The 23073-nt window shown below is 35.9% G+C and overlaps 1 protein-coding gene across 22 annotated transcripts in view; it reads right to left on the bottom strand.

Annotated features, from left to right (window-relative positions):
* The window catches only part of SOX5 (SRY-box transcription factor 5), a 1001956-nt gene that overhangs the window by 75353 nt on the left and 903530 nt on the right, over positions 1 to 23073 (bottom strand). The window lies entirely within an intron of this gene.

Genomic DNA, 23073 nt, shown 5'->3' on the forward strand with positions numbered 1-23073 from the left:
ATTCATATTGAGATAGTGAAAATGCTAGAACAATTCCATCATGGGTTTCCCCTAAAGTATGGCTCATTAAACTTTATTTTTTAAGTATTAAAAGTGTGCTGCAGTGTATCCACAACAATATGAGCTTGAATTATATTTATCTCGCTTAAACCTAATCAGTGCTTTTTTCCTGTAATGTACCACATGTTCCAAAGCACTATTAGGCAGTGGGTTGATAGTTCATTAGCAGGCATTCTTCCTGTTGAGTTAGAATGGTACAGTGTGGGGTCAAAAAAAAAAATTCTGGTGGGATGATACAGTACAGATATTTTAACTTGTGCTAATAAACTGTTGCTAATTTGAGGGAAAATAGTATTGTTGTGTTTGGACAACTTGGCTTTTAACCCACAGTTATATACAACTGTATTTTCTTCCACAGGTAGCCATTTTTGCTCAGCTATCCCAAGCTAGTGGCTGGTACTTCTCAGTGCATGGGGTGGAGAAGTTTCACAAAAGAGCCTTTCAAATTTGAGGTAGCCTATTTCATTTCTTCCTTGAGATGGTAAATTCTTGCCACTTTTCCTTAATAGTTTATTTTCCCAAATTGTTGAAAATACAACTTCTCCTGTTGCTATTACCCTGGGGCCCAACTGCCATCTGGAGTATTTGGACTGAAAGCATTACGCACTGACAAAAATATCTATTACTGGTTGGTCCCTCAAACCGTCTACTGACTAGTAAACTCCTTGAAGGCAAGGATTTAATCTCTATTATTTAATGCTTTCTCAGAAAATGCTAAAGGCAAGAAAAGTAGAAATGAATAAAGGCAGAAATGAACTGAATAAAATAATACCATTAATTTTTAACACATGTAGATCTCTAGTAAGTATTTAGTATACATTTAATAATGGTAGTGACTATTTGTGAAGCAAATTTTAAAAACCTGGATGGAAATGGTATGTTTTTACTACTTGAGGAATTAGAGAAAAGACATAATGGTGATTTTGATAAAATTTCCCATTCATCCATTTATTTCATTTACTTAAAGGAACAAAGAAACAGTGAATTTCAAAATCTTATCAGCATAGGAACAAAATACAGCATAATGTACTTACTATAGCCATAATTATAATAGTAAATGAATTAGTCAATGTGGAATTATGAACCAACAAAAATGGATAAAGATTATTAGAAAAAAGTTAATATCTTTTAAAAAGACAATAGAAACAAGAGCTTAAGTTCAGAGAGAGATACTCTTAATTGTTTTGGAAAAGACAAATAGGAAATGCCTTCTTTCTGATAAAGGGATATACACTATTTACTCACTGTATCCTAAATATTTATTATTTAGAGAATAAAGAGGCATTTAATAGGGGCTATGGTTGTGAGATAGAAGCTGTTCTTGCGATTTTTAAAAAATATATTTTATTTATTTATTTATTCATGAGAGACACAGAGAGAAGGCAGAGACATAGGCAGAGGGAGAAGCAGACTTCCCACAGGGAGCCCTATGTAGGAGTCGATCCCAGAACTCTGGGATCGACTCCCTGAGCCAAAGGTAGAGGCTCAAATGCTGAGCCACCCTGGCGTCCCCTTGCAATTCTTTTTTCCTGATTTGTTCAAAGCTTGATTTTCTGTTTGAACTGTGATCTATTATCAGGTTTCCTTTTTGCATGCCCAAGTAATATAAACAAAGGCACAGGAAACAGGGAAGAACTACATTCTGGCAATTACTCAGTAGCCAGTTAGCATATGACAGTGTATAGTGTGATCCAAGCACCTTACCTTCTCCTGCAGGCATAGATTAGGAGATGGGGATGCTCACATCTCACTGGGAAAATAGTGAGAAATAAGTCATTCTCACCATTATCTTTCTACCTCTATCCTCCCTTTCTCTGGCTCCCCACATCTCTCCTCCCCAAATCACAAATTTTGTCATACCAAATATTTACACAAAGTATTTTAAGAAAAATAAATTAAAATTGTGACTGAAAATGTTGGCTTTCCTAAATGCTTTATCATAAAACATACTGATTAAGTAAATTTGTAAACATTTATACTGCCATTATCTGAAAGAGGAGTGCTAACAGACTGCACGTTCGGTTAATAAAATTTTTGCTAAATTAATTGCTTAAAATTATTTCTATAAGTAGAATCATTTTCTCCAAATGAAATATCATATAAACACCAATATATAAAAGAGGGAAAAAAGAAGTCTATTATATAAATGAATTTTAGATGTTTTTAATATTTAATCCAATGGGACCAATGTGGTTGTTTAATTTATCCTAAGAATTTAAATAGGCATAGAGGTGAAAGTTAAAGTCCTTTATCAGCCTTGGGAGTCACTTATAAGCCCTCATACATGCAAACATATATAAATATAAATTTTCAAAGAGAACATTATAAAGCTAAAAACCTTCTGATTAATAGTCTCTTGGAGTTCAAATATACATACAGAAATAGCAGAAGATTTTTAGCTGAAGTCCAGGGATTGATAACTGGCAGTAAAAGTTAACATACATGCAGTGTGTTCAGTACTTGGATTGGAGATTTTCAAATGTGTGTCTGGTCATTTATCATGATTTTAAAAATAGGTAAATTGTACTTCTAAAGTTTCAATCAAACCTGAAAGATGTACGTTAGATGTGATGTGTAAGAAAAGCATTTGTTTGTTTTTTTTAAGGGAAGAAACAAGGAGTAACATTTGTGAGGAAAAAATTCAGAAAGCAATTTCAAGGCTCCGTAAGTGTTATCTTTATAGCTTAATTTCAGCTTCTTAATGTAACTTAAATGTGGAGTTTAAAGAGAAACTAATGTACTGGAGAAAATATTTCAAAACATATCAGCATGTTTCAATGTGAATAAATTTGCATTGCACATTATTTTTCATAATGTTTCTTCACAGAAAATTATCAAAGCAACTTAAGTTTAAACATGGACTTCTTTCCCTAACATTGTCAGCTCTTCTTTTTGATGTTATTCAAGTATATAGCAAAAAGAAAAAAAAAAAGCGCCTTAAATTTGCTGGATCCCAGGGCAAAAGTGCAAATAGAAACTCATATGGAAAAAAACTTAACAATTTACAAATCAAGATAATGAAGTGTTTATTACAACATTTCATTCTCCCATCTTGACAAACATACCTTCAAAACACCTGAATGCAAAGGAAAAACCACAATAAGATACCACTTTACACCTAGTAGGATGGCGGTTATAAAAACATTAGAAAATAACAAATGTTCACAAGAATGTGGAGGAATCAGGACCCTTGTTGATATCTGGTGAGAATGTACAGTTGTGCAGTTGCTATAGAAAACAATACGGTAGTTACTTGCAAAATTATGCAGTATTGCCATATGATCCAGCAAACCCACTTCTGGATACATACCCAAAAATAATTGAAATCAGAGACCGTTAAGAGGTATTTATATACCCATGTTCAGAGCAGCATTAGTTATGATAGCCAAAAAGTGAAAGAAACACAAGTTTTCATCAACGGAGGGATGGATAAACAAAGTGTGTTATAAAGATACAGTGGAATATTATTCAGCTTTAAAAACAAAGGAAATTCTGATACATACTGTGACATGGATGAACCTTGAAGACATTATGTTATGCTAGATGAAATAAACTGTTAAAAAGGGCCAAATATTGCATGATTCCATTTATATGAGGTGAGGTATCTAGAGTATTCAATTTCATGAGACAGAAAGAATGGTGGTTGCCAGAGACTGGAGGGAGGTGGGGTACTTAATTCTTTAATGGGTACAGAATGTCATTTTGGGAAAATGAAAGTTCAGGAGATGTATGGTAGTGATGGGTACATGACAATGTAAATGTGCTTAATGCCAGGGACTATACATTTAAAGATGGTTAAAACGGTAAATTTTATGTTATGCATATTCTCTCCCCGACCGACACATAAATGATCAGGAGGGCAGGTTTGATTTTAGATTTCATGATCTCCTTGATGGTCCATGTTTGTACTCCTTCTTTTCCTGTCCTTTCCTTCTCCATTCAAGAGAAGATGCTTAGCTTTTGTCCTAGATGGCCTAAATTTCTTGTTTGTGACTAACCTGCAAGTGGCTTCTAAGGTAGGGCCCAGAATATGACATGGCTACCAGCCCTGCTAGACTGTGAGTCTTTAACAAATTCCAAAATAAAGTTAGAAAGATATTCCAGGCAGGGGAAACCTAACATGCAAAGTTACAGGTAACCTTTAAATCAACCAACAAAATACGTCTGTAAGTATTTAAGATTTTTCTGTATACCACAGAGGGCACTTCTTAAAAAAGAGACTGTCCCCTTCTCTTTTTAAAATAAAAGATGATGTTCATTTTCCTTCTCCTAGGCAGGAGAATGTGTGGTCATTCTATTTTGCAGCCACCACTACTGGAGCAGTGATAGAAGAGGCTGAACAAAAAGAAATCTGGTTTCTTTCACTCGGCATAATGTTTTTGAGGTTCCTCCATGCTGTAGCATATGTGTTAGTAGTCTGCTCCATTGTATTGCTGAATAGTATTCCTTTGTATAGATATATCATATTTGTGTGTGCATTTATCCAGTTGATGGACATTTGGATTGTTTCCAGTTTTAGGCTATTATGAATAATCCTGCTATTGAACATTCCTGTACAGCCTTTGTGAATGTTTTCATTTCTCTTGACTACCCAGTTCCTAGGATTGGACTTGCTGAGCCATAAGGTAAGTTCATGATAACTTTTTTTCATGATAACTTTTTATTTTTTATTTTTTTTTTTTTATTTATTTTTTTTTTTTATTTTTTTAAATTTTTTTTTTTAATTTTTTATTTATTTATGATAGTTACAGAGAGAGAGAGAGAGGCAGAGACACAGGCGGAGGGAGAAGCAGGCTCCATGCACCGGGAGCCCGATGTGGGATTCGATCCCGGGTCTCCAGGATCGCGCCCTGGGCCAAAGGCAGGCGCCAAACCGCTGCGCCACCCAGGGATCCCTCATGATAACTTTTTAAAGAAACTGTCAAACTTTGCCAAAGCAGCAGAACTATTTTTGCATTCCCACGAGCAGTGTTATAAGTCTCAGTTTATACCATTATCGATACTTGGTATTGCCTGTCTTTTTTTTTTTTTTTTTTTGCCTGTCTTTTTTATTATAACTATTCTAGTAGGAGTGAAGTGGTATCTCATTATAGTTTTATTTTTATTTTTTTAAAAAGATTTATTTATTTATTCATGAGAGACACAGAGGGAGAGAGGCAGAGACACAGGCAGAGGGAGAAGCATGCTCCATGCAGGGAGCCTGATGCGGGACTTTATCCCAAACTCTGGGATCACGCCTTGAGCTGAAGGCAGATGCTAAACTGCTGAGCCACCCAGGCATCCCTCTCATTATCTGCATTTCCTTAGTGATGAATGACATTGAGCAACTTTTTATGTGCTCCTTACCCATCTCTATGTAGTCTTTGATAAAATGCCTACTCGGACTTTTGCTCTTTCTATAAAATGGGTTGTCATATTATTAGTTGTAAGAGGTCTTAATATTCAAATTTGATTATAAAGAGAAAAACCTACCAGAGAAACTATGTGAGGGTCCAGTTTAATAGCAGTATATAGATATTATGAAAACATTCATAATGATAAAAATATAATGATAATAAAAGAATAGCACAAATAAACATTTTCCACTCATATAAATCTTAATATACAATGATAAATTTTTTATTCTTTAATTTTTAAAAATCCTAGGCAATGGAGGTTGAAAAGGACTCGCTGCACCCCAGTAAGGAATACTAGCATGGTCAAGTGAGCTCTGAAAGTTAGTGACTTTTATTAGTCACTAAGGTGACTTCTGGAAGAAATGAAGACTAGATAGGGCTAGCCCTCAAAACAAACTCTTGAGGGTGAAAGGCTTGGGGTAGGGAGTAAATGGTTAGATTTCTCTCCTAACTTCCTTGATAGTTAGGAACCCAACCTCTAGAAGTTGGGTGGGGAGTGGGAGTGTGAAGCATTTCTCCTGCTGCATCACGCTCTTTACCACAGTCCAAGGGAGAAGGTGATTGGGGGAAGGTGCTTGGGGGGGATGTGGGAAGGGCTTTCACTTAATCCTCAGTCTAGAGTTCCAACTGAACAGTTTTCCCCAAGGGAGAGAAGGCAGTGAACTAAAGTCACTTGGAGGAGCAAGTTCAAGTAAGTACACATAGCATGATATGGGATCTGCGTATTTGGATACAATTCCTAAGAAGACTTGAGGGCAAGAAAGAAATGTATCAAACTGAAAGAGTGAGGAAAACTCAGACTTACTATAGATTTGTCCAAATGGAGAATAACTAATAGCCAGTATAGCTGTGGCACAAAATTTTGAAAATGAGCAAGTTGAACTGGTTGGAATATAAGTTTCAATATCAGGTAACACAACGAAATGACTTAAGTGGACAAAGCTTCCAAAAGGCTGGAAGGCCAGCTGACCTCTAGAGGAGAGTTCTAGATGGTAGTGGGATAAGGCACAAGAGAAAAGAAATGTTATCCACTTGGGACACCTGGGTGGCTCAGTGGTTGAGCACCTGCCTTCGCCCAGGGCGTGATCCTGGAGTCCTGGGATTGAGTCCCACATACAGCTTCCTGCATGGAGCCTGCTTCTCTGTGTATGTCTCTGCCTCTCTCTCTCTCTCTCTCTCTCTCTCTCTCTCTCTCTGTGTCTCTCATAAATAAATAAATATTTTTTTTTTAAAAAAAAAGAAATGTTATCCACTTCTGAAAGAGAATTTTCTGCCTTTGGAAAAAAACAGGTGAGCCTCTTGGAGAGCAAGTCTGAGGAAACAAGGGGATGGCTGGTAGGGACCTCAGGGCAGAAACTACTACTATTATGACCCACATCTCCTTAAATGTATCACTCCTGGATGATATGTCTTGGAAAAGCTGGAATATAAAAGTAAAATATTATGTCTGGCTATTGTGTAGTTTTACCATTAAAAAGCTATCGTGAATACATGTGCAGATGCTGTAGCATTATCTATGTAAAGCTGCTATCACCAAATGCTAATAATACACAGACAATCTTTATTACTTTATTCCAAATTCAGTCCCACTCAGTGTGATACTTGGACGGAATGCAGAGCTATCAATGAGGGGTGGAGTGTTGATAGGGTGTGAAGATGGCATCTTGATAAAAATTAAAGAATACATTTGAACTTACTTAAATTGTGAGACCTTTTTCACAGGTATGATGCTCTCAAGCTGTTTCTGTCACGCCGCAGATACTGAAGCATATAAATAAGAAATGCTTCAAATGTACTGGATTTTAAAAGGCTTTCTTCATTTTGTGATACACCAATGCATCTTGAATAGTTAGGAAAAACATTTTGACTTTTACAATTGAAGCGGTTCCTTAAAGATCCAGATATATTTGCAGGAGTCATGCAAGAAAACACCAACTGATAGTTTATCTCTCTCTCACTCCCTCCTTGTTTTTTTTCTACTCCACAAGCCATCTTCATGTACTGCACAGTAATCCATTACAATATGTTCCAACATCTGCCTCCCCATATGATGTATGACCTATTCGATTGACCCTTTTTATGCCGCTCCAGACTTTCCGCTCATGACTGTGGGAGGAAGAACGCTCTGCATCCATTCCTGAGGTCACTAACCAGTAAATACATCTCCATTTGGCAAGGTAAAGGGGACGCTGGCTGGAAAGCTCTGCAAATCTTTTATATATCAGTGACTATACTCATAGCTTTAATTAGTTTAATTTATGGGAAAAAGCACTGCTGAAATTCCTTTCAAAGTAACAATAAGAAGAGAATGCTTGTTAAGGGGAGGGGGGTTTATTTTCTGTTGTTACCAAATATTTTTACTGAATATAGGGAAGCTGAATATTCTCAGAAAGATTTTTAAGGCAATCACTTATCTTTGATTAAGTTCATAATTGTGAAATCATTGTTCATTTTAACCCAATAGATTGGGGGCGGTATGTAATAATAATAATCAAAGCATTAAAAATAGTGAGCATTTTTTACTCAATAAAAACAGAAAATGAATGTTAAGTCATATTAAATCAGACTATATATTATTTTGTATATTACAAAAAAAAAAAAGCAACAAAACATACTTCCAGATTGCATACTTGCTGGAAGCTTGAAAATACTTGGCGCATATGGGGAGAGGCAGTGCAAGAGCCATGATTTTTCTCAGTGACTATGAAGTGCCACTCACTTTGCTAGAAGTCTGCATGCTATTTCAGGGATCACCATAACAAGTCTGTGTGTTCAGTGGGGGTGGTTCGATAACTTGACAAAGATTAAACAACTAGTAGTTGCAGAAGTCTGGGTATCCCTGCAAGTTTTCCTTTCTACTATGTGCCATATAAACTTACCATATGGGGGTAACAATGTTACTACTAAAAATGCTTTCCAAACTTAAAATTTGTGATGAATTCTCTATATTGCAGTGGGATTCCCCTACCTGCTGGCCGGTGGAAGCAAGGATTTTCCCTGACTCCGAGCCAATGACAGTTTACAAGACCAGGGGTTAGAAGGCTTTAAGAGTAAAAGACTTCTTGAGTCACTCGTGACAGAACTCTACTTTCCCTGAAGAAAGTACATTCCTTTAATATGTATATTTTTAATTTAGTTGTTTTATTTTACTGCTGGTACTAATAGACAACACGTGATGGATTAAAATAAAAAGAAAAACTTCCTCCTATGGATTTCTCCCTTATTTTTTTCCTTCATTTTTCTTCTATAAACTTTCTTGATTAAGATAACTCTAGGTATTATATTAGTGTTGGTTATTTGGGCACATAAAAGGAATCAGTCTAAATTTTGAGAGAAATCTGGATGCAGAATGCTAATAGCAGCAAAGATAACCATAATAGCTAAAATTTATAGGATTCTTACTGTGTGACAGGCCCATGCTGTCTCTCTCTGAAACTTAAGAAACAGATACTATTATTTTCCGGAGGAAGCCATTGAAGCACAGAGAAAGTAAGTCATTTGTCCAAAGGCACATAGGTAAGAGGCAAAAAATAGGTTAGAATCTACATCTTTTTACAGAGCTCAAAACTTTTTTTTTTAAGAGCTCAAAACTCTTTTTTTTTAAATTTATTTATTTATGATAGTCACAGAGAGAGAGAGAGACAGAGAGAGAGAGAGAGAGAGGCAGAGACACAGGCAGAGGGAGAAGCAGGCTCCATGCACCGGGAGCCCAGTGTGGGACTCGATCCCGGGTCTCCAGGATCGCACCCTAGGCCAAAGGCAGGCGCTAAACCACTGTGCCACCCAGGGATCCCAAGGCCACAAAACTGCTTAACCCATGCCTTATGAACATCTGTTTTGGTCGTTTAAATACAGTAGTAGGCTTCTGGGACTTGGTGCAAAGAGTGGGACAAGCCCAGGGATGGCAACTCTGACCTCTGACAGAGTCTTGGCTCTTATAGAAACTATATGACTGGCGTTGTGGTGCAGAAAGGACATGAGACGTACCCAAGAGGACATCTTCCCTAGCATTTTCATTTCCTTCTTCTTGGCCACTGCAGTAAAAAATGTTTCAGTTTGGTTACCTCGTCCAAGGGAGAAGGTGATTGGGGGAAGGTGCTTGGGGGGGATGTGGGAAGGGCTTTCACTTAATCCTCAGTCTAGAGTTCCAACTGAACAGTTTTCCCCAAGGGAGAGAAGGCAGTGAACTAAAGTCACTTGGAGGAGCAAGTTCAAGTAAGTACACATAGCATGATATGGGATCTGCGTATTTGGATACAATTCCTAAGAAGACTTGAGGGCAAGAAAGAAATGTATCAAACTGAAAGAGTGAGGAAAACTCAGACTTACTATAGATTTGTCCAAATGGAGAATAACTAATAGCCAGTATAGCTGTGGCACAAAATTTTGAAAATGAGCAAGTTGAACTGGTTGGAATATAAGTTTCAATATCAGGTAACACAACGAAATGACTTAAGTGGACAAAGCTTCCAAAAGGCTGGAAGGCCAGCTGACCTCTAGAGGAGAGTTCTAGATGGTAGTGGGATAAGGCACAAGAGAAAAGAAATGTTATCCACTTGGGACACCTGGGTGGCTCAGTGGTTGAGCACCTGCCTTCGCCCAGGGCGTGATCCTGGAGTCCTGGGATTGAGTCCCACATACAGCTTCCTGCATGGAGCCTGCTTCTCTGTGTATGTCTCTGCCTCTCTCTCTCTCTCTCTCTCTCTCTCTCTCTCTCTCTGTGTCTCTCATAAATAAATAAATAATTTTTTTTTTTAAAAAAGAAATGTTATCCACTTCTGAAAGAGAATTTTCTGCCTTTGGAAAAAAACAGGTGAGCCTCTTGGAGAGCAAGTCTGAGGAAACAAGGGGATGGCTGGTAGGGACCTCAGGGCAGAAACTACTACTATTATGACCCACATCTCCTTAAATGTATCACTCCTGGATGATATGTCTTGGAAAAGCTGGAATATAAAAGTAAAATATTATGTCTGGCTATTGTGTAGTTTTACCATTAAAAAGCTATCGTGAATACATGTGCAGATGCTGTAGCATTATCTATGTAAAGCTGCTATCACCAAATGCTAATAATACACAGACAATCTTTATTACTTTATTCCAAATTCAGTCCCACTCAGTGTGATACTTGGACGGAATGCAGAGCTATCAATGAGGGGTGGAGTGTTGATAGGGTGTGAAGATGGCATCTTGATAAAAATTAAAGAATACATTTGAACTTACTTAAATTGTGAGACCTTTTTCACAGGTATGATGCTCTCAAGCTGTTTCTGTCACGCCGCAGATACTGAAGCATATAAATAAGAAATGCTTCAAATGTACTGGATTTTAAAAGGCTTTCTTCATTTTGTGATACACCAATGCATCTTGAATAGTTAGGAAAAACATTTTGACTTTTACAATTGAAGCGGTTCCTTAAAGATCCAGATATATTTGCAGGAGTCATGCAAGAAAACACCAACTGATAGTTTATCTCTCTCTCACTCCCTCCTTGTTTTTTTTCTACTCCACAAGCCATCTTCATGTACTGCACAGTAATCCATTACAATATGTTCCAACATCTGCCTCCCCATATGATGTATGACCTATTCGATTGACCCTTTTTATGCCGCTCCAGACTTTCCGCTCATGACTGTGGGAGGAAGAACGCTCTGCATCCATTCCTGAGGTCACTAACCAGTAAATACATCTCCATTTGGCAAGGTAAAGGGGACGCTGGCTGGAAAGCTCTGCAAATCTTTTATATATCAGTGACTATACTCATAGCTTTAATTAGTTTAATTTATGGGAAAAAGCACTGCTGAAATTCCTTTCAAAGTAACAATAAGAAGAGAATGCTTGTTAAGGGGAGGGGGGTTTATTTTCTGTTGTTACCAAATATTTTTACTGAATATAGGGAAGCTGAATATTCTCAGAAAGATTTTTAAGGCAATCACTTATCTTTGATTAAGTTCATAATTGTGAAATCATTGTTCATTTTAACCCAATAGATTGGGGGCGGTATGTAATAATAATAATCAAAGCATTAAAAATAGTGAGCATTTTTTACTCAATAAAAACAGAAAATGAATGTTAAGTCATATTAAATCAGACTATATATTATTTTGTATATTACAAAAAAAAAAAAGCAACAAAACATACTTCCAGATTGCATACTTGCTGGAAGCTTGAAAATACTTGGCGCATATGGGGAGAGGCAGTGCAAGAGCCATGATTTTTCTCAGTGACTATGAAGTGCCACTCACTTTGCTAGAAGTCTGCATGCTATTTCAGGGATCACCATAACAAGTCTGTGTGTTCAGTGGGGGTGGTTCGATAACTTGACAAAGATTAAACAACTAGTAGTTGCAGAAGTCTGGGTATCCCTGCAAGTTTTCCTTTCTACTATGTGCCATATAAACTTACCATATGGGGGTAACAATGTTACTACTAAAAATGCTTTCCAAACTTAAAATTTGTGATGAATTCTCTATATTGCAGTGGGATTCCCCTACCTGCTGGCCGGTGGAAGCAAGGATTTTCCCTGACTCCGAGCCAATGACAGTTTACAAGACCAGGGGTTAGAAGGCTTTAAGAGTAAAAGACTTCTTGAGTCACTCGTGACAGAACTCTACTTTCCCTGAAGAAAGTACATTCCTTTAATATGTATATTTTTAATTTAGTTGTTTTATTTTACTGCTGGTACTAATAGACAACACGTGATGGATTAAAATAAAAAGAAAAACTTCCTCCTATGGATTTCTCCCTTATTTTTTTCCTTCATTTTTCTTCTATAAACTTTCTTGATTAAGATAACTCTAGGTATTATATTAGTGTTGGTTATTTGGGCACATAAAAGGAATCAGTCTAAATTTTGAGAGAAATCTGGATGCAGAATGCTAATAGCAGCAAAGATAACCATAATAGCTAAAATTTATAGGATTCTTACTGTGTGACAGGCCCATGCTGTCTCTCTCTGAAACTTAAGAAACAGATACTATTATTTTCCGGAGGAAGCCATTGAAGCACAGAGAAAGTAAGTCATTTGTCCAAAGGCACATAGGTAAGAGGCAAAAAATAGGTTAGAATCTACATCTTTTTACAGAGCTCAAAACTTTTTTTTTTAAGAGCTCAAAACTCTTTTTTTTTAAATTTATTTATTTATGATAGTCACAGAGAGAGAGAGAGACAGAGAGAGAGAGAGAGAGAGGCAGAGACACAGGCAGAGGGAGAAGCAGGCTCCATGCACCGGGAGCCCAGTGTGGGACTCGATCCCGGGTCTCCAGGATCGCACCCTAGGCCAAAGGCAGGCGCTAAACCACTGTGCCACCCAGGGATCCCAAGGCCTCAAAACTCTTAACCAATGCCTTATGAACATCTTTTTTGGTCATTTAAATACAGTAGTAGGCTCTGGGACTTTGGTGCAAAGAGTGGGACAAGCCCAGGGAGGGCAACTCTGACTTCTGACAGAGCTTGGGCTCTTATAAGAACTATATGACTGCCGTTGTGGTGCAGAAAGGACATGAGAAGTACCCAAGAGGACATCTTCCCTAGCATTTTCATTTCCTTCTTCTTGGCCACTGCCAGTAAAAAATGTTTCAGTTTGGTTTACTTCTCAATTCATGGTGTTTGAAGAGCACATGAGGGAGAGCTATGATATGGTCAGACAGATTGGGAAAAGTTTCTCTACAAATATGATTGCTTGGAGATCAGAGGGAATGAGATGTTTCAAATATGTACATGGAGTAGAAAAAGCACTAGCAGAAAGACCTAGTGGTAGGAGAGAACATGACAAGCGTGGGGTATTAGAAGAAGGCCAATGAGTCTCTAGTGTGGTGGCAGAGATGTTCAAAAAGGTAGATGAGGAGCCATAACAATTTAAGAAGAGCAATGACATAACTAGATTTTCATTTCTATAAGATTAGTCTAGATATAATATGGAGAATTGATTGGAAGCATTTGGCTTACCTACATTCCACTTTTAATGGAATAAGATTAACATAATCATTTTTACATTATTTAAAATTGATTAAAAATCAATGATAGAATAAATCTGGATACATAATTTTCAACATTCTGAGTTTCACCCTTATTTCAATATTTGCTTTTTCCTGGATAATTTATACTAATATTTCAATCATGCTGAAAAATTTTATATTTTGTTTCAGTCCATAGTCACTAACCTTGATTCTTTTGGATCATTTAAAAAAAGAATAACAAAAAATATATTAAAAATGAGCCATTTGCACTACCTACACCACACATTTCTCTTAAGTCAATTAAAATAACAGAAACACACTCTAATAGTACCTTGCATTTACAATCTGTCTTGAATCATGAGAGGCTTCCATTTTAATTGCATGGGACACACTTCTCATATCATCAAAGTAGTCCAGAGAAATCATTAACAATTGTAACTTCTCCTTTTCTGCCTTAAACTGATTGACTCATTCAATATTTATTTATTGGACTCCCATAACTTACCAGGCTTTGTTCTAGACACTTAGAACACATCAGTGATGTTCTAGACATTTAGGACACCTCAGTGAACAGAGATCTCTGTGTTAATGATAGGATTTTAAATGTTTTTCCTCCGAAAAAGACTTGCAAAACTTTAATCTTTCATTCTGTCTATCTAGTACTTCTCTAACATTTCCCCATATGACACTATCATTTGTGGTTATTATGATTGAGAATTTATATATCTATTATTCTTTATATCTGTAAATGAATATTGCTTTTGAAAGAAGTCAAGTCATTATTGAAAGTCCATGATTGAGTTCATGCTTACAAAATGGATATACCTTGAAAACATTATGTTAAGTGAAATAAACCAGATAGAGAAGGAGAGAAGGTGAATAGAAAGTATAATAGAGTTACCAGGAGCTGAAGGAAAGGAAAAGGCAAGTTATTATTTCATGGTTACAGAGCTTCCATTTGGGATGATTAAGAGTTCTGGAAATAAATGTGGTGATAAATATAAAACATTATGATGAGATTTAATGCTATTAAATTCTACACTTAAAAATGGTTAAAATGCTAAATTTTATTATTATGCATATTTTGCCACAAAAGTGGAATGATTAAGGGGATGATAGAAAAAAAACAAACACTGTTTCCCAGTCCCACATGAAGCCTTATTTTTTTAAAAATATTTTTCCAATTTGTTCCCATGTGTTGGTTCATTTTGTACATTAACTCAAGTGAACATATTTAAAGAGGGGAAAGGAGTAATGATGTTTTAAAGTAAAAGGAGGTTGGAAATATTAGTTTTTAAAAAAATACTAAAAATTATTCTAGGCTACAGAAACAAATATAAACAAATATAAAAGAAAGAAGAATATGTTCTAAATCAACCCAATTTGGTAATGCCCCTTTCAAATTAATGGTCGCTCTGAAACGGAAGCTACAAGATCATGTCAACCCTTCCCTGACTTTGGAAAAAACACAGTGTTTGCCTGTTCTACTGTAAAAGGTAGTTCTTTCTTCACTTTCCCCTCCTCTCTAAAGCTAGCTTCTTTTTCATATTCAGATGACTGTTTATGAGCTCAATCCTGTTTCAACTGTCAGTCTTTACATCGAGGAAAGATAGATGGGACACACCAACCCCAACCTAAATGACCTTTGGATGTGACAAGAGTTTTAGGTCAGCCTTGCTAAATGGAGGCCTTGGTGTATCGAGACATGCCTTGGGGTGAAATTTACAGTGAATTTATTATCTCCCAATGCCCTTTGGACTGCTTCCCACCATCAAACACTATGGCAGCACTTGGAACAGGAAGAAATACATTAACTGGAATCTGATCGTTTTAAAAGGTTACAGCTGCCCAAATATAATTTAATTTCATACTTGCCCTTTGAGGGTTTGGTGTATATTTTCATTTTATGACTGCAAATGATAAAGCTCTTAAGATTCCAGGCAATAAAAAGAGAAAAAAAAAGTATTTTAAGGGTTAGAAGTCTATTCAGTTCATACTCAATGAGTGAAGTGACAAATTAGCTTTTTTAAAAAAATCTAACATTTCTCTTTTTTATTTGGACCATCTCTTATTCCTCTTCTGATCTTACACTTCTATGTTTGGTTGAAATTAGTATGTGAACACTGACCTCAGATCTCAGCTAGTGTGAAAATAAAAAGGGTGATAAAGAAAAAATGAAGATAAAGCCAACCTGATTTAAAGTGAAAATACTTTAGTATAGGGGACACATTTTTCAGTAGTGTTCCCTCTCATATGATTGGGAAAATTTACCCATCAGAGTATATCAACATGAAATCGATTTACCATTGATCCTGTACTTCTATAGTATATCAGATTTCTGCAAACTTTAAGGAAAGGGTCACAAAATCCTCCATAAATGCCACACCATAGCCTCATTTGTTTAATTACTAAATATTACTATTCTTTTATTAACAGAAAGTAAGTGGTATGGTGTTTTTAATTCAATAAAATTAATCAGAAAAAAATCAGAAACAAAACCAGATAAAATTATCTACAGTTTATTTTAGTCATCAAAACAAAACAAAACAAGCCCCAAAACCAACTTTTGTTCTTTCCCTTTAACCTGATACTTTATCAGACTTCACAGTTCTTTAAATATCAATCCAATAGAGTTTGAGGCAACACAGTATTTTGGATTCACTATTCATAACGAGGAAAGCCACATAGTAAAACTTTTAATACATATAAGCCAAATACAACTTAAAGTTGTATGCGTGAGCCCACATGAACATGTATGAACATGTGTGGACACATATGCATTCTTTCATCATTTTTCAATTTGATCAATAAATACTTCTTGAAAGATTTGAGCTAGTTCCTGTGAAGTTTATGCTTTAAACAAATATTTTAGATTAAGAGGGTACTCCTGATATGAACAACAAAGAAACATAAAAAATCAGCATTTAAGTATTGTAAAACTTAAACACAGTAGATGATTATAAATATTAATGTATCTTTAAAAAAAAGATTTTATTTATTTGAGAGAGAAAGAGCACAAGCGGGAGATGGGGACACAGGGAGAAACAGACTCCCCGTGGAGGAGGGAGTGTGGAGCAGGGACCCCAACATGGGGCTCAATCCCAGGACCCTGAGATCATGACCTGAACCAAAGGCAGACACTTAACCAACTGAGATAGCCAGGTGCCCTAATACTAATGTATCTTTATTGGCAAATTAATTTCGTGTCAGTATGTCACTCTTTTCAAAGGATTTTGCATAGTATTTAATCTGCATAATGTTTCTAGTGGTCAGATATTACTATCCCCGTTTATAGATTATGAAAATATAGCCTAGCAGTTAAGGAATTTGACTCAAGTAGCAAACCCAGTTGGTTACTGGGACTCAAATGCTCTAGATGGTAAAGGGTAATGGGACTTATTGTTTTATTCATTCATTTATTTATCCCTCTTTTAATCAACAAATATTAATTAAAGGCTCACCTAAGGTGAGAACAATGAAAAACAAAGATTATCTAGGAATCAATTCCCAATTCTTTAAGAAAAAAAGTCTTATGCTCATTTTTCTAAGGAAGATATAGAAACAGTCAGTAGGCACATAAAAAGATGCTCAATATTACTAATCATCAGGGAAATGCAAACCAAAACCATAGCGCGGTATCACCTAACACCCGTTTATATGGCAATTATCAAAACTAAACAAAGCAAAACAGCAAAAACCACAAGAAAATGACAAATGATGGTGAGGATGTTGGAGAAACTGGAACCCTTGTTCATTGGTGGTAGGAATGTAAGTGGTGTAGTCTCTGTGGAAAACATGGCAGTTCTTCAAAAAATTAAACCTAAGATTGCCATATGATCCAGCAATTCCCCTTCTAGGTATACAATCAAAATACTTGAAAGCAGGAATAGGGACAGATATTTGTATATCCATATTCACAGAAGCATAATTTACCATAGCAAAAGTGAAAACATCCAAATATCTATCAATGGTTGAATGGGTCAACAACAGGGTTACACAACAATAGAATATTATTCAGCCTTAAAAGGGAAGGAAATTCTGACACATGATGAACCTTAAAACATAATACTAAATGAATAAGCCAGACACAAAAGACCAAACATTGTATGATTCCACTTATGTGAGGTAGCTCAAATGGATAATTCATAGAAACAGAAAGTAGAATGCTGGTTACCAGAGACTTGGTTGCAGAGGTGGTGACAAAGTCAGGAGTTACTGTTTAACAGGTATGAACTTTCAATTTAAGATGATGAAAAAGTTGTGACGATGGGTAGTGGTGAGGGTTGTACAACAATGTGAATGTACTTTATGCCACTGAAATATATGTTAAAAAATGCTTAAAGGGGATCTCTGGGTGGCGCAGCAATTTGGCGCCTGCCTTTGGCCCAGGGCATGATCCTGGAGACCCGGGATCGAATCCCACGTCGGGCTCCTGGTGCAGGGAGCCTGCTTCTCCCTCTGCCTGTGTCTCTGCCTCTCTCTCTCTCTCTGTGACTATCATAAATAAATAAAAATTTTAAAAAATGCTTAAAGTGGTAAAGTTTGTGTTACATGTATCTTAAAATAAAAAGTAAATCCATGGAAGGTTAATAAAAATTAGCAGTTTGGGTCACAATCAAAATTAAAAATAAAATTAAGAGCAAAAATTAAATACTTAAGTCTTCACACTAACAAAATCAGATGAGAAGTCAACATCAAAAGAAAGCCAAAAGAACAAAGCATAAACAAAGAAATGCTGGAATTAAGGACAGCAGACAGAACTGAATGCCATGTTAAAATAGGGGGACTGAAAGCATGACTGCTGAACTATAAGATAGTTCAAAAAAGGCCAAAAAGATCAAGGGAATTTGAGGGGTGATGAAACTGTCTTGTACTTTGACTGTGGAGGTGGTGGTGGTTGTGGTTAAAACTCATAGAATTGTGCATCCAAAACAGAGTCAATTTTACTGGAAGTTAATTTTAGAAATTAAAAAAAAAAAGATACCATGTGAAAATGAAAAAGATCTTATTCAACAACTTTGACTTACAGTTCTAAACCATTTAGGTCCTTCTTCCCAAGAAAGAGTCAGGAAAAGTGGGAATTTGCTAACACTGTAGATTACAATGATTTTTTTTTTAAACATTACAAAATTCAGACCTGATCTTTCTTTATCTTTAGTATCTCCATATGGGTATAAAAAATGAATTACAAATGGTTTCAGTGTATAGGAGAGCAGCTAGCCAGGGGTTACCACCCACTGTTTGAGATAAGAGGAGTATAAAGTACTGATAGTAGACTATTAAATAAACAAGGTGAAAGTGATTCTTTCCATCTCAGCTGATGCTAAGAAACCAATTGTGCTGCACTTTCTTAATATAAAAATAATGAGTAGTGCCTCCCCATCTACATGTTTCCTTTCCAAGAGAACTCACACTTCTGTCCCAATCTATGAAGCATGGTTTGAAAACATACCAATTCTAATGGGAGAATAAGTGAAAATAGGACTGTTTCAACTGTTGGTGTTCTGGTCTAAATGGAAGCCTCTACTATTGGCATAGTTAGCTTCATAAATAGAGAAGATGAATTAGGCTAGGATCTCCTAAGATCATTTAGAATGTTATGAACTCTATTTAGACCAAAACAACAAAGGCCCAGATATACATACTATCTTCTGATTGTTCTCATCCTTGCCATTTGAATATTCCTAATTTCAATTTCTGACCCATTGGCTTATATCTGGATTACTCCTTTACTTGTTTATTCAACAAGCAATACTTCCAAAAAAGAATAGTTCCTCCATTTTTTTCACTGTTGTGGGAGAATTACAAGGAAGTGAGAGGCTCACATCTTGAAAAATGAGAGAGAAGTGAAAAGACTTGAAAAGAGGAAAAGAAGGCAGCCCGGGTGGCTCAGCGGTTTAGCGCCGCCTTCAGCCCAGGGCATGATCCTGGGGACCCAGGGTCGAGTCCCATGTCGGGCTCCCTGTGGGGAGCCTGCTTCTTCCTCTGCCTGTGTCTCTGCCTTTCCCTCTCTCTGTCTCTCATGAATAAATAAATAAAATCTTAAAAAAAAAAAAAAGAAAAGAGGAGAAGAGGGGAGAGGGAAGAAGTAAAGAAAGACTAATGGGGGAGAGTGGCTAAAAACAGAGAGAGGAAAAGTTAAATGAAGAGAGGAAAAAAAAAAAAAAGAAGAAGAAGACATAAAAGTGAAAACAAAGAGAAAGATTTCTAAGATACCAGAACAGAAAGGTCAATTTTTAAAACTAGGTTTCTATTTTAAAATCTTTAGCAGTCCCCAGGGATAAAAAGGTTGGTATTGTCCAAAAACTGTGGCTGTGTAATTGAAGATGATGACATTCTGATTACTGCTAGGAAGTTATTTTATGTGAAATTGTTATCTATTTATTTCTAGATAGCTCTTCTTTTCTTGTGTGTAAGTATGCTTTTAGGTTGTCTATTGGGTAATCTAGCACTGGTCTGACCTGCTCATCTTTCTTCTCATCCCATGGAGCTGTAATAGGAATAATTAAAACTTTCTTGCCTAATTGGATCTTCAGAGCTTGCTTGATTATTTTCAAGTTTCTAAATCATTTCTTTTGAATGCTTCAGATCAATAATTGCCTCATTATCATTCTCTCATGTTTTTCTTGACAGCACATGAATAAATGTGTCCATGAATCAGAGAAGTCTACTTGTAAACTGCAAAGGTTCCTTATGGGGACTTCTGGGGCTCCTGGTTACTTTCACTGGTACTTCCTTTGCTTCATTTCCCCCCCATCCTCCATTATACATAAGTAGGTCAGCTAGGGGAAGGATAGTAATATGCATTCTACATATAAGAAAACCTGAGTCACAAGCAGATTAAATGACTTGAGACCAGACTCCTACATCACTTCAAAGCCAGGTTGCAACTAGAACCCTTATTTGTTTAGCAATGTGAGTGGTTAGGAGGATCATGATTGATCAGCTACTTTGGCTGCCTTTATTATGTCCTGTTTATTCTTATGCCCGAACTATCCATGTTGTAAGACTCTCCCCATTGTAACAAACACTACAACTTTCCAGGGGCACATGGCTTTCCCTTCAAAGAGAAAAGCTTGTCCCTTTCCCAAATGACTGTCAATACCGTGAAAGCTCTAGTAACTCATATGGAATGAAAAGAAATAAAGAGAAATTCTATTTTTAGGAAGAATTGAAATGTAGGTTTCTTGTAATCTTACATGCAAAGATTTCTATATTAAAAATTTATTTTCATAAAGCCATTCTGCTTGCATTAAATACTTGAATAAAGATGGATTTTCTCAATCACCATACCCTTTTGTACTATAAGACATAATCGTTCTATCTCAGAAAATTACTTGCTAACTTGAATTACAAAATGTTTTGTTAGGCTCATTTCTGACAATGGGATATACTTGAACCTAGGAGATTATGATGAGGATGACAACAGCTAATGATGGCTGAATGCTTATGCTATGCTCAACATTTTGTAAGTAGTATCTCATTTAATCCTCACAACACCTGTCTCATCTAGGAACAATATTATCAAATTTCACATGGAAAGAAACTAAGAATAAGAGGTATTTAGTAACTTGATCAAAGACACACACAAACAAGGTCTCATTATAGAACCAAAGCCCATAACCCATTATACTGTAAATGCCATTTGCATGTTATTTATTTGTAAGATTTATTTGAATATTTAAAAATATTTAAATAAAATTTGGGGAACATGTTTTAGAGAAAGAAGAAAATAAAAAGCTTAAGTAATTTTAGTCATCTAACTAATTACAGTGCCAGCATACCATTATACTACCAATGGAAAGATTGAATCTATGATGAGACACTCTACGCTTTCAAACTGTATGTGATGCTAGCTTATATCTAAGGTGACACTAAAACATCTAAACTTAAAATTGTTGTGGAAGAAAACCAGATACAAGATGAATCAAATGAAGAAGGAAAAAAATGAACACATAATGACCTTAGCTTTTTTTTTTTTATTGTTTAGTGAAATGCCTTGGCATAACTTCTGTATGTTAACCAAATGTTTTAGCTGTACTATTTCTAATAACCTTGTATTCCTTTAAAACTAAAGAACTTAATTTAGAGGGAAACTAGTCATACGAAAAATATTAAAGGCACATATTTGAGGTAGCTAGAGTTGCAAGGCACAGTATACATTTCCAAAGGAAGATGGCTATCTTAAAGCAACTACTAGAGAAGGATCGACAATATTTACTATAGTTCTGCCTAATACCTAAAAGGAAGCAATTGCAATTTTCACTATCACTATTATTTTTTTCATTCTAGGCTGAAGAAGTTCCAATAATGGAAAAAGCAAGAGAACACTGTTGTAATTTTCATGTTGGAGGCATTAATTATTCTGGCGCAATGCTCATTGTAGCAAATCATTTCGGAGCATACTTTGAATCTGTTCGTCCATTTCCTTCTGTCTACTTCCTATAGTCAAGAAGTGGCTGGGTAAGAAAAAGGAGTATGACATTAAGGAAAAGGTCAGGATTAAGAAATATGAAATAATTAAGGGTTTATTTCCCTAACCCCCCTTTCTTATGCCTTCAGTTTGGCAGGACAATATTGAGAAACTTCCATAGGAAACAGTAAATTGGAAATCAACAAGACTGACTTAAGTTTTTTATCTGAAGGAACCAAATAGGACTCTATTTTCAAGTCTCCTGAAGACACTTGCCAACCAAACACAGCTCAAAATTGTAATGTAGTTTTTCTCCTTGGTGTCTCTCTCAGAACAGTTCTTTCATGACTACAAAATCTTGTCTGCATGATTATATAATCATCTTTGAATACTATCTTTCTTCTAAGAAGCAAATAAAATATCAACAAGACTTGTGATGTAAACAATCTCACTTTGAACCTTCTATGAACAAATAGATATGAAACAGCATGCTTCTCTGTTGTTTTGTTTTCTGAATTCCTTGATCTTTCAATAGCTTTTCACAAAAGAATTAATTCACAGAGCACAATCACTGAACTCAGCAAAATGAAAGCAATTCAGAAGGTTGCCATTGTTACTAATATGCAAATACTGCCCATTGTTTTATTCATCCTTAATCTAATAGTTTAAAAGCAAAAATAACAATTTTTCCTCCCCTTTTCTATACAAAACAACTTAAAAATAATATATATGAATATATGAGTTTATTTTTAGGAATACCATGGTAAAATAGGAAGAAGCTAGATTTAGCTTTCAGTTGATAGGATTACAGGTGGTACCCTTCTATAATATCAGATTTAGCCAGGTCATCACTTAGAGTCTAAATTGCCTCATCAATAAAATTAAAGAGTTGGGCTATAAGAATGGCTTTAAAATTTTGTTCTAGCAGCAGAATCTTTCATTCAAACAGTCTTAGCTAGTATAACTTGATTACAAAACAAATAAAAATGAATGGTACTGTTTGGGGTGCTTGGAGCCAGTTGGACTCCTGGGTATAGTCTAAAATAACTCTTTTCAATGAATGGTCTCTGAGATCCTTTCCATTTCAAATATACTCAACAGGACAGGAGGTTTTGTGACTTTCTTCAAGTTCTATTCTACTTTCACACTCCATTCATTCTTTTACATTTCAAGCTCCTCTATAATCCATTAAGGATTCCTAACTGACTCATCTTTGCATTCCTTATGCTTAGCTTAAAAGCTTACAAAG

This window comes from Vulpes lagopus, chromosome 21, assembly GCF_018345385.1.
Source record: "Vulpes lagopus strain Blue_001 chromosome 21, ASM1834538v1, whole genome shotgun sequence".
Classification (NCBI taxonomy): domain Eukaryota; kingdom Metazoa; phylum Chordata; class Mammalia; order Carnivora; family Canidae; genus Vulpes; species Vulpes lagopus.